This window comes from Marmota monax, unplaced genomic scaffold, assembly GCF_021218885.2.
Source record: "Marmota monax isolate L192 unplaced genomic scaffold, Marmota_monax_Labrador192_F-V1.1 WCK01_AAM20220418_F8-fsc00156, whole genome shotgun sequence".
Lineage (NCBI taxonomy): Eukaryota > Metazoa > Chordata > Mammalia > Rodentia > Sciuridae > Marmota > Marmota monax.
In genome coordinates, this window is record NW_026694013.1 from 2,553,457 (window position 1) to 2,567,028 (window position 13,572).

Consider the following 13,572-nt stretch of genomic DNA (forward strand, 5'->3'; position numbering starts at 1 on the left):
TTGAATCTAGCAGAAGTTGTTTCTCAAGGTTTAAAGAAAAAAAAAGCTTTCTTTATAACATAAAAGTGCGAGGGGAAGAAGCAAGTGCTCATGTAGAAGCTCCAGCAAGTTTTCCAGAAGATTTAGCTAAGGTTATTAATGAAGATAAATGGCCACACTAAATGACAGATATTCAATGCAGAGGAAACAACTTTACTTTGAAATAAGAAATCATTTGGGACTTTCATAGTTAAAGAGAAGTCAGTGCCTGGCTTCACAGCTTCAACAGACAGGCTGACTCTCTTTTTAAGGGCTAATGCATCTGGTAACTTAAGTTGAAGCCAATGCTCATTTCCGATTTAGAAAATATTAGGGAATTTAAGAATTATAATAAATCTATTCTGCCTGTACTCTATAAATGGAACAACAAAGCTTGGATGACAACACATCTGTTTATAATATGGTTTTCTGAATATTTTAAGCCCAATGTTGAAACCTAATGCTCAGAAAAAGATTTATTTCAAAATATTACTGTTCACTGATAATGTACCAAGATCTCTGAAGATGTACAATGGGATTAATGTTATTTTCATGCCTTCTAATACATCCTTCATTTGGCAGCTCATGGAACAGAAAATCATTTAAACTTTGAGGCCTTATTGTTTAAGAAATAACTTTTTATAAGGCTATAACTGCCCTGCATAGTGATTCCTTTGATGAATCTGGGCAAAGTGAATTGAAAACTTTCTGGAAAGGATTCACAGAAGTATTTGTGAGGGCTGGGGATGTTGTTCAGTAATAAAGAACTTGTTTAGCATGTGCAAGGCCCTGAGTTTGATCTTCAGCAACACACACACAAGCAAATTATGATTTGTGAGAGGAAGTCAAAATATCAACATTAACAGGAATCTGGAACAAGTTGACTGTAATGCTCATATATGAATCAAAAGGATTCAAGACATCAGTGGAGGAAGTAACTGCAGATGTGGTAGAAATAGGAAGAGAACTAGAATTAAAAGTGGAGTCTGAACATTTTTATTAAGGTGTTGTGATCTCATGAAAAGACTTTAGTGGATGGGAAGTTGCTTCCTGTGGATGAGAAAATAAAGTGGTCTCCTGAAATGAAATCTACTCCAGGTAAAGATGCTGTGAACTTTGTTGAAATGACTATACAGAATTTACAAAATTACAAAATTTCCTCTAGGTAGCCGACATGTCATCCAGACTAAGGAAGACTTGGAAACTTCAGGGCCATGTGAGCCATGGCCATGGCCACATAATGCGGGTGGCATGCATCACCACAGGATTCACTTTGACAAATATCACCCAGGTTACTTTGGGAAAGTTGGTATGAGGCATTACCACTTAAAGAGGAACCAGAGCTTCTGCCCAACTGTCAACCTTGATAAATTGTGGATGTTGGTCAGTGAACAGACATGAGTGAATGCTGCTACAAGACCGGAGCTGCTCCCATAATTGATGTAGTGCAATCAGGTTACTACAAAGTTTTGGGAAACAGAAAGCTCCCAAAGCAGCTGTCATTGTGAAGGCCAAATTCTTCAGCAGAAGAGATGAGGAGAAGATTAAGGGTGTTAGGGATGCCTGTGTTCTGGTGGCTTAAAGCCACATGGAGCTCTGGAGGTTCATTAAATGCCAACAAATATTTTTTTAAAAAAAAACCTTAGTTGATATACAGTGGTGGGTTTGAGAAGACTGACTCAATTTTGAAAGTTCTGAGTAAAGTGCTACCAAACAGCATTTACATGTTACAAAGAAATTTTCAATAACATTTTCACAACAAAATATCAATGTGGAAAATTTCAATGTTGTCTTATTTTAAGAAATTGAATGGTTATGCAAATCATCAGCAATGACCACCCTAGTCGTTCAGCAGCAACTGACAGTGAAGTAAGATTCTCTACCAGGAAAAGGAATACAACTCAAAGGGTGAGACAATCATTGACATCTTTTATTTTTTTTAAAGAGAGAGAGAGAGAGAGAGAGAGAGAGAGAGAGAGAGAGAGAGAATTTTAATATTTATTTTTTAGTTTTTGGGGGACACAACATCTTTGTTTGTATGTGGTGCTGAGGATCAAACCCGGGCTGCACACATGCCAGGCAAGCACACTACCGCTTGAGCCACATTCCCAGCCCCATTGACATCTTTTAAAACAAAGGTACATACATTACTTTTATCAAAATAATATTGCACTTAATAAACTATAGTTTGGTATAAATATAACTTCTATGTGCACTGGATCCAAAGAAATTATGATTTACTTTAATGTGATAATTAGCTTTATTGTAGTGATTTGGAACCAAACTCACAATCTCTGAGGTACACTTGTATGTGTATGTGTTTGTGTGTGTGTGTATGAGTGTCCCTTATTCTCCACATACTCAGCCAACACTTGGTGTCTTCAGTCTTCTTAATTTTAGACTTTCTAATAAATGTATAGTAGTACCTCACTATTTTAGATTTGCATTTTCCTGATGACTAATGATGTTGAGAGTGTTTTCATGAACTTATTTAGAATGTATATTCCTTTGGTGAAGCTTCTGAACTAATTTTGTCTCCCTCCTACTGAATCGTTTTTGTATTACTACATTATGAGAGTTCTCTATACATAATTCAATCAAAAATTTATATGATTGGCAAATATTTTCTGTCTTATGAGTCTATTTATAGCATCTTAAAAGAGCAGAAACTCTTACTTTGGATGAAGTCCAATCCATCTATTTCTCCTTTAGTGGTTTATGCTTTGAATGTTGTACCTAAAATTGTATCTTTTACCTATCACAAAGTCACAAAAGCTTTGTTTGAGTCTATATATTTTAGTTTTAAATGTTACATTGAGGTCTATGATGCAGCCACAGGGTATTGAGCAGTTTCTTTTGCTTTTATTTGAAAAGTCTCCTTTCTCCACCCAATTCTCTTTAAATTTTATAAAATATCAGTTGTATATATATGCATGGATTTACTTATGGAATCTCTATTCTGTTCTCATTCATATATTTTTCCATGTACAATTACTGTCTTGATTATTCTAGCTTTAAAATTAGCAAAGTCAAATAGTGGAATTTCCTCATCTTTTAAGTTCATTGTTAATGCTGTTTTGGCTATTTTAAGTGCTTTAAATTTTTAAATGAACTTTAGAATCAGCTTGTTCAATTTCTATATATAAAGAAAGGCTTCTTGGGATTTTGAGATTGTCTTAATCAATTTTGGAAGAAATGATATCTTAGCAATATTGAATGTTTCAATCCATGCAAGTGTATTTTTCTCCACATATTTAGGTCTTAAGTTCTTTCAGCAATGTTTGTAGTTTTTATTATAAAGATGTTGCCTATCTTTGTTAGGCTTGTTACTGAATATTTCATATATTCTCAATGTTATTATAAACGTATTTATTGCTTTCAAATTTTAATGTGTAATTTCTTATTATTATTACACAGAAACATAATAGATTTTCATGTAGTAATATTGTATCTTCAAATTTAATAAACACAGTTTTTTTAGATTCCTTCAGACTTTCTACAAAAATAATAATTTCATGTCTGGATAAAGAATAATTTACCTCTTTCTTTTGAAACTGGGCTTTTCATTGATTTTTTTCTTGCCTTATTTCATTGACTAGAACATTTAATACAATATTGAATAGCAATAGTGAGAGCTGGCATCCTTGCCAAATGAATATAGGGAAAAAGCATTTCATTTTTCACCATTAAGTGGTAGTTGCAGGTTGTTTTTTCTGTTTATTTTTTAAAAATACATGGCCTTTATGACATTGAATAAGTTTCTTTGTATTGTTTTTTTTTTTTAAAATCAGAAACTGATGTAGGCTTTATTAAATGCTTCTTCTACATTTGTTAGGATGAATCAGATATTTTTTCTTTAGTCTGTTAATATAATGAATTACATTGATTTTAAAATGCTAATTCAACCTTATATTCTTGAGATAAACCTCATATGATCATGATGCACTATCCTTTTTATGTACTATTGAATTCAACTTTTCAAAATGTTGTTAAGACCTTATATTGGTCATAATATTAACTCAAAATGCACCTGAGACCTAAAAGAAAATTCAAAAGCATAAAACTAGATCAGAGTAAAAAAAATCTCAATGACCTTGAGTATGGTGATGATTTTTCAAGTATAAAACCAAATGCATGATCCATGAAAAAAAAATAATAAAAATGAAAAATTTCATCTCCATAAAAGACAACTGTCAAAAGAATGAGAAGAGAGATCCGCCGCCCGCGCCTGCAAGGTAGGCAGACCTACAACAGACCGGCGGATCAGGCCCAGGAGCCTGCCGGCGTGGTACACACACCACCCTAATTGGAGTAGGGGCAGAGCAGAGTCGCCGCCCGTGCCAGGAACAGGCCCAGCGACCTGCAGGCGGGGTAGCCACGACACCCCAATTGGAGTAGGGGCAGAGCAGAGCCACCACCCGTGCCCGAAAGGTGGGCAGATCTGCGACCGACCAGCGGGACAGGCCCAGTGGCCTGCCGGTACGACAGACACGTCACCCCATTTGGAGTAGGGGCAGAGTAGAGCTGCCGCCCGCGCCTGCAGGGTAGGCAAACCTGCAACCGACCGGCGGATCAGGCCCGGTGGCCTGCCGGCGTGGTACACCCGTCACCCCAATTGGAGTAGGGGCAGAACAGAGCCGCCGCCAGCGCCCAGAACAGGCCCAGTGACCTGCCGGCGTGGTAGCCACGACACCCCAATTGGAATAAGGAGAGAGCAGAGCCGCCGCCCGCACCTGCAGGAAAGATACGCAAGCAGTATGAAAAGACAAGGAAAGAAAGGACCACAAGCAATGCAGGTCAACGCAACTTTAGAAGAGGTAACAGCTGCAGCAGATGGAATGTCAGATAAAGAATTCAGGATATACATGCTTCAGATGATCTGGAGTATCAAGGAAGACATTAGACAGCAAAATCAGACAATGAAAGATCACTTCGACAATGAATTACGCAAACAAATCCAGGAAGCAAAGGATCAACTATACAGGGAGATAGAGGTTATAAAAAACAAACAAACAGAAATCCTAGAAATGCAGGAAGCAATAAACCAACTTAAAAACTCAATGGAGAATACTACCAGCAGAGTAGAACACTTAGAAGATAGAACATCAGACAATGAAGACAAAGTATTTCAACTGGAAAAGAACATAGACAGCTCAGCAAGACTGTTAAGAAACCATGAGCAGAACATCCAAGAAATATGGAATAACATTAAGAGACCAAACTTAAGAGTCATTGGGATACAGGAAGCTACAGAGCTCCAAACCAAAGGAATGAGCAGTCTATTCAATGAAATAATACGAGAAAACTTCCCAGACTTGAAGAATGAGACAGAATCCCAAATCCTAGAAGCCTACAGGACGCCGAATGTGCAAAATCATAAGAGATCCACACCTAGACACATTATAATGAAGATGCCCAACATACAGAATAAGGAGAGAATTTTAAAAGCTACAAGAGAAAGGAAGCAGATTACATTTAGGGGTAAGCCAATCAGGATAACAGCTGACCTTTCAACACAGACTCTGAAAGCTAGAAGATCCTGGAATAACATATTTCAAACACTGAAAGAAAATGGGTTCCAACCAAGAATTGTGTATCCAGCGAAATTAAGCTTCAGGATGGAAGATGAAATTAAAACCTTCCACGATAAACAAAAGTTTAAAGAATTCGCAGCTAGAAAACCATCTCTTCAAAACATCCTTGCCAAAGCATTACAGGAAGAGGAAATAGAAAATAACAATGAAAACCAACAGTGGGAGGTAGGACAATAAAGGGGGGGGAAAATAATCAAAGAGGAAAACAAACCATGTTTAGTAACAGAAATAAACAAATATGGCTGGAAGAACAACCCATATCTCCATAATAACCCTAAATGTTAATGGCTTAAACTCACCAATTAAGAGACACAGGCTAGTAGAATGGATCACAAAACAAGACCCAACAATATGCTGCCTACAGGAGACGCATTTGATAGGAAAAGACATACATAGGCTGAAGGTGAAAGGTTGGGAAAAATCATATCACTCATATGGACTTCGGAAACAAGCAGGAGTGTCCATACTCATATCAAATAAAATAGATTTCAAGCCAAAGTTAATCAAAAGGGATAAAGAGGGACACTACATACTGCTTAAGGGAACCATACACCAACAAGACATAACAATCCTAAATATTTATGCCCCAAACAATGGTGCAGCTATGTTCGTCAAACAAACTCTTCTCAAGTTCAAGAGTCTAATAGACCACCATACAATAATCATGGGAGACTTCAACACACCTCTCTCGCCACTGGACAGATCTTCCAAACAAAAGTTGAATAAGGAAACTATAGAACTCAATAACACAATTAATAACCTAGACTTAATTGACATATATAGAGTATACCACCCAACATCAAGCAGTTACACTTTTTTCTCAGCAGCACATGGATCCTTCTCAAAAACAGATCATATATTATGTCACAGGGCAACTCTTAGACAATATAAAGGAGTAGAGATAATACCATGCATCTTATCTGATCATAATGGAATGAAACTGAAAATCAACGATAAAAGAAGGACGGAAAAAGCATACATCACTTGGAGAATGAACAATAGGTTACTGAATGATCAATGGGTTATAGAAGACATCAAGGAGGAAATTAAAAAATTCTTAGAGATAAATGAAAACACAGACACAACATATCGGAATCTATGGGACACATTGAAAGCAGTTCTAAGAGGAAAATTCATTGCTTGGAGTTCATTCCTTAAAAAAAGAAAAAACCAACAAATAAATGATCTCATACTTCATCTCAAAATCCTTGAAAAAGAAGAGCAAAACAACAGCAAAAGAAGTAGAAGGCAAGAAATAATTAAAATCAGAGCTGAAATTAATGAAATCGAAACAAAAGAAACAATTGAAAAAATTGACAAAACTAAAAGTTGGTTCTCTGAAAAAATAAACAAAATCGACAGACCCTTAGCGATGCTAGCGAAGAGAAGAAGAGAGAGAACTCAAATTACTAGCATACGGGATGAAAAAGGCAATATCACAACAGACACTTCAGAAATACAGAAGATAATCAAAAACTATTTTGAATCCTTATACTCCAATAAATTAGAAGATAGTGAAGGCATAGATAAATTTCTTAAGTCATATGATCTGCCCAGATTGAGTCAGGAGGATATAGAAAACCTAAACAGACCAATATCAATTGAGGAAATAGAAGAAACCATCAAAAGACTACCAACTAAGAAAAGCCCAGGACCGGATGGGTATACAGCAGAATTTTACAAAACCTTTAAAGAAGAACTAATACCAATACCTTTCAAGCTACTTCAGGAAATAGAAAAAGAGGGAGAACTTCCAAATTCATTCTACAAGGCCAACATCACCCTGATACCTAAACCAGACAAAGACACTTCAAAGAAAGAAAACTACAGACCAATATCTCTAATGAACCTAGATGCAAAAATCCTCAATAAAATTCTGGCGAATCGGATACAAAAACATATCAAAAAATTGTGCACCATGATCAAGTAGGATTCATCCCTGGGATGCAAGGCTGGTTCAATATACGGAAATCAATAAATGTTATTCACCACATCAATAGACTTAAAAATAAGAACCATATGATCATCTCGATAGATGCGGAAAAAGCATTCAACAAAGTACAGCATCCCTTTATGTTCAAAACTCTAGAAAAACTAGGGATAACAGGAACATACCTCAATATTGTAAAAGCTATCTATGCTAAGCCTCAGGCTAGCATCATTCTGAATGGAGAAAAACTGAAGGCATTCCCTCTAAAATCTGGAACAAGACAGGGATGCCCTCTCTCTCCACTTCTGTTCAACATAGTTCTCGAAACACTGGCCAGAGCAATTAGACAGACGAAAGAAATTAAAGGCATCAAAATAGGAAAAGAAGAACTTAAATTATCACTATTTGCAGATGATATGATTCTATACCTAGCAGACCCAAAAGACTCTACAAAGAAACTATTAGAGCTAATAAATGAATTCAGCAAAGTGGCAGGATATAAAATCAACACGCATAAATCAAAGGCATTCCTGTATATCAGCGAGAAATCCTCTGAAATGGAAATGAGGACAACCACTCCATTCACAATATCTTCAAAAAAAAATAAAATACTTGGGAATCAACCTAACAAAAGAGGTGAAAGACTTATACAATGAAAACTACAGAACCCTAAAGAGAGAAATAGAAGAAGATCTTAGAAGATGGAAAAATATACCCTGTTCATGGATAGGCAGAACTAACATCATCAAAATGGCGATATTACCAAAAGTTCTCTATAGGTTTAATGCAATGCCAATCAAAATCCCAACGGCATTTCTTGTAGAAATAGAGAAAGCAATCATGAAATTCATATGGAAAAATAAAAGACCCAGAATAGCAAAAACAATGCTAAGCAGGAAGTGTGAATCAGGCGGTATAGCGATACCAGACTTCAAACTATACTACAGAGCAATAGTAACAAAAACAGCATGGTACTGGTACCAAAACAGGCAGGTGGACCAATGGTACAGAATAGAGGACACAGAAACCAATCCACAAAACTACAACTATCTTATATTTGATAAAGGGGCTAAAAGCATGCAATGGAGGAAGGATAGCATCTTCAACAAATGGTGCTGGGAAAACTGGAAATCCATATGCAACAAAATGAAACTGAATCCCTTTCTCTCGCCATGCACAAAAGTTAATTCAAAATGGATCAAGGAGCTTGATATCAAATCAGAGACACGCCGTCTGATAGAAGAAAAAGTTGGCTACGATCTACATACTGTGGGGTCGGGCTCCAAATTCCTCAATAGGACACCCATAGCACAAAAGTTAATAACTAGAATCAACAAATGGGACTTACTCAAACTAAAAAGTTTTTTCTCAGCAAAAGATACAATAAGAGAGGTAAATAGAGAGCCTACATCCTGGGAACAAATCTTTACTCCTCACACTTCAGATAGAGCCCTAATATCCAGAGTATACAAAGAACTCAAAAAATTAGACAATAAGAGAACAAACAACCCAATCAACAAATGGGCCAAGGACCTGAACAGACACTTCTCAGAGGAGGACATACAGTCAATCAACAAGTACATGAAAAAATGCTCACCATCTCTAGCAGTCAGAGAAATGCAAATCAAAACCACCCTAAGATACCATCTCACTCCAGTAAGATTGGCAGCCATCATGAAGTCAGACAACAACAAGTGCTGGCGAGGATGTGGGGAAAAGGGTACACTTGTACATTGCTGGTGGGACTGCAGATTGGTGCAGCCAATTTGGAAAGCAGTATGGAGATTTCTTGGAAAGCTGGGAATGGAGCCACCATTTGACCCAGCTATTCCCCTTCTTGGTCTATTCCCTAAAGACCTAAAAAGAGCATGCTACAGGGACAGTGCTACATCGATGTTCATAGCAGCACAATTCACAATAGCAAGGCTGTGGAACCAACCTAGATGCCCTTCAATAGACGAATGGATAAAAAAAATGTGGCATTTATACACAATGGAGTATTACTCTGCATTAAAAAATGACAAAATCATAGAATTTGCAGGGAAATGGATGGCATTAGAGCAGATTATGCTAAGTGAAGCTAGCCAATCCCTAAAAAACAAATGCCAAATGTCTTCTTTGATATAAGGAGAGTAACTAAGATCAGAGTAGGGACGAAGAGCAGGAGAAGAAGATTAACATTTAACAGGGATGAGAGGTGGGAGGGAAAGGGAGAGAGAAGGGAAATTGCATGGAAATGGAAGGAGACCCTCAGGGTTATACAGTGGAGGGGGTAGAGAGAGAGGAGGGGAGGGGAGGGGAGAGGTGGGGAGGGGGGATGGTGGAGGATGGGAAAGGCAGCGGAGCACAACAGACACTAGTATGGCAATATGTAAATCAATGGATGTGTAACTGATGTGATTCTGCAATCTGTGTATGGGGTGAAGGTGGGAGTTCATAACCCACTTGAATCAAAGTGAGGAATATGATATGTCAAGAAATTTGTAATGTTTTGAACAACCAACAATAAAAAATAAAAAAAAAAAGAATGAGAAGATAAGTCACAGATTGGAAGAAAATAAGAAAGACATAGCTAATAAAAAAACTGTTATCCAAAATGTGAAGAGACCTCTTAACACTGAACAATTAAAAATGAACAAAGACCTAGACCCCTCACCAAAGAAGAATACAGATGGTAAATATGCATTGAAAAGATGCTCCACTTAATATGTCATTAGGGAAATGCAAATTTAAATAAAATTGAGATAGTACTATGCACATATTTGAAGAACCTAAATATATAACACTGACAACATGAAATGCTAGTGAAGACATGAAATGACAGGAACTCTCCTTTTTTGGTAAGAATGCAAAATGGCATAGCCACTTTGTATAACAGTTCGGTGGTTTCTTAAATAAAAGATAAAACAGATAATACTTTGTACCGAATGAAAATTAAAATACAAAATATTGAAATTAGGAAAGTGTAGAAATACTAAAACTAAATATTAAACAGTATTTGGAAATGTATAGCACTAAAGGCCTTCTTAGAAGATAATCAATCAATGACCTCCTGGAGATTATTCTGTTTGTTACTTGTGGTTCTCTTCTCAGCCTTTGTTTCCTCAAGTGTATGAGTTACTTATTACTAAAAAGAATACTCCATGGGGTACACAGTTAGGTCTTTTCATTCTGCTCTGCAAAACTGAGTTGCTATGCTGCAGTGTACTCCTAGCTCTATTCTCTCAAGAAGGGAATTTTACAGATCTTATCTGAGCTTCCTCTCCCCACAGCAGCCTGGAAATTTTCTTAAAGTAGCAAAATGGGTCAACTATAAAGCTCATCTTGCTTGTTTCTGATTTGTCAGGGTTCACTGTCCCATTATGCTTGGGTTAATATTCTAAGAACTGCTGTTAATTTTATCTGTTTGTTTTGTTTCATTCGGCAGCAGGGTAGATTCAGTTTATGTTTGTTTGAGAGACATCTGATTCATCGTTGGATATATTTGCTGATAATTGAATTCTGAATTGGCACTTTTCATCCTTCAGCATTTATGTGCACCAATGCATTATGTATTGGCTTGCTTTTTTTGTGTGTGTGTGAAAAATCAGTGGCCAGTTTCATTGTTGTTCGTTTAGGGTCTAAAATACTTTTAGGAGGTCTCATTTTCCCAGAAGCTAATCTATGATGTGACTGAGTATGATGGTGAGGACAATGGCTCCACATCTTCTTCTCCAAATGCTACTTGGCATTTGAATAGCTTTTCAATGTGTAGCTTTGGAAAAAAATCTCAGTTAATATTCAAATGAGGCTTCTGACACATTCAATTTTCTTTCCTTCTGTGAATATATATAATATGTAAATATGACTATATACATATATACTAATGTTTTCACTTTTCCATTTTTTCCATTTTTTAATTTTATGATTTTTTCCATTTTAAAATGCATTTTGTTTTTTAAAATCTAAGCTTTAGCCTGGATATTTTCTACTGCTATACTTCGATATTCATTAATCCTCTCTTTTGCTGTGTCTAATATATTATTGAACTCATTTACTGAACCATAGATTATAGTTATTGAATTTCTTTAGTTTTTAAGTTGTTCTTTTAAAAAATTCCAATTTAACATTTTTTTTATCTTTCTTTTAAAATATATTAGTCACAGAGTTTTTAATCTTAATGTTCCAATATCTGGAACACCTCTGAGTCTGATTCTGTTTTGTTGTTTCTCTTAGCTTTTAAAAATTTTAGGTCAGTTTTTTAGCATGCTTTGTAAGTTTTTTGTTGTTGTTGTTGTTGCTGAATGCTACTCATCATGAATAAAAAAAGTTAGGAAACTCTGGTTTATGATTATCTCTGTTCTCCAGAAGACAGGTAGATCATGATCAAATCACTTGAACCCAATTGAACTTGGTTAATTCTGGTTTGTCCATTCCCCTTGAACTTTCAGGTTTTCAATGGAATGCCTGCCATTTGTAAGCCCTGAACCCCAATTTGATCTCTGGAATCATGATAATGCCCAAATCTCAACTTTAGCTTTTTAGCCTCTTAGCAGCAACTCTTTTCCACTTAATTTTTGTCTTACCTGGCACATGTACAGCTTAGAAAATGGCAGATGTTTCATGAGGGAAAATGCATGAAAGAGTGTGAGTTTTACTTTTCTATGGTCCTTTTTTGTTTCTGGGACAATGGTACTTTAGTTCTGTATATCTTAGTAATGCATTTCCCCTCCCTAATATGTTAGTTTCTCGTGCAATATGTAGATGCTTTATTTCTATCATCAGCCTTAAATATGAAAATGTGTGGAGGAAAAAAAGCAGCCTTAAGCAGAGTTCATCACAGTATTTATATGTTTTTTGGAAAGTTGACTTCTAGAGTTGTGGCTATCCTTCATTACTTTTTAATATTTTCATCAGATCTTTTTAACCTCCCCCCCAGCTTTTATAGGTTTTCTTAATTAAAGTATTATTGGGATAGCAGTTCTCCATAAAAAAAACAGAAGCAGAAAAATTTTAATACATTCTTATTTTCTTCTTTAGAACTTCTTAAAAATCCCATACAAATCTAGATTTTAAATGTTCCAAAATTAAAAAAACTATTAATATAGCAAAATGTCAATAGTATTTGTAAGGTATTTTATATGGCCATCTATTGGCCATGACTGAAAAGAATTCTTTAGGAAGCACTTGAGTTTCAAACTACTGTCCTTGCCTTAAGTGGTACTCTGTATTCTTATGTAAGTTCTATTTAATTCACAGGGCCCATTTTGAATGCAGACAATGTTTTGGACAATAGATACACAATGGTGAACAAGAGTCTTGTTGACATGTATCTTATATTGCGAGAAAGATGAAATCAACAAACTGAATTTTAGATAATAAGAGAAAATAGTATCTGTGTTGAGGAAGATAATTACATTACAGTAGTTAAGGAAAGCTTGACATTTGAGTAAAACTGAATGAAGAGAGTGTGAAACATGGAGTATGAGGAATGTCCAGGTGGAAAGGTAAGAATGACCAAGAATCACCAAGGTCCATACCCATTTCTTCATTTTCCAAGACAGGTTCCAATTGTCCCAGCTTACAATGACCAGGCCAAACTCTTGTTAATAGTATTTGCTTATAGTTCATTGGGCAGTAAATGCATGTTACATCATAATATGAGTTATCAATTTGAGATGCTTGCTTTCCACATGACTCAGCTTCTTCAGGTCAGAAACTATGTCCTATTGTTTTGTTGTATACAGAGAGTCCAAAATTGTATTCATTTAGCAAGCATTCAATAAATACTGATGAGTATGATCACAGGAGTCTGATATAATGATCTGTGATGTTGTCGTAACTTCAAAGAGCATATCAACTCTAGATTAATGATATTGTTGAGCAGAGGGTAGTAATCGATTTTTGCTTTCAAAAAATATATTTAAAATCTATTGGTCTTGAACTTTATTTGTAGTGATCTGATAATGTTATAAATGTATTCATAATTTATTAAAAACAATCTACTTTTCTTAACTGAAAATATTTCATTATTAGTTGCTGAGGCATAAC

General features: G+C 35.8%; 1 pseudogene; it reads left to right on the forward strand.

Moving 5' to 3' along the window:
• Positions 1 to 1,192: 1,192 nt before the first annotated feature.
• On the forward strand, positions 1,193 to 1,600 carry LOC124106425 (large ribosomal subunit protein uL15-like; annotated as a pseudogene).
• Positions 1,601 to 13,572: the final 11,972 nt, after the last annotated feature.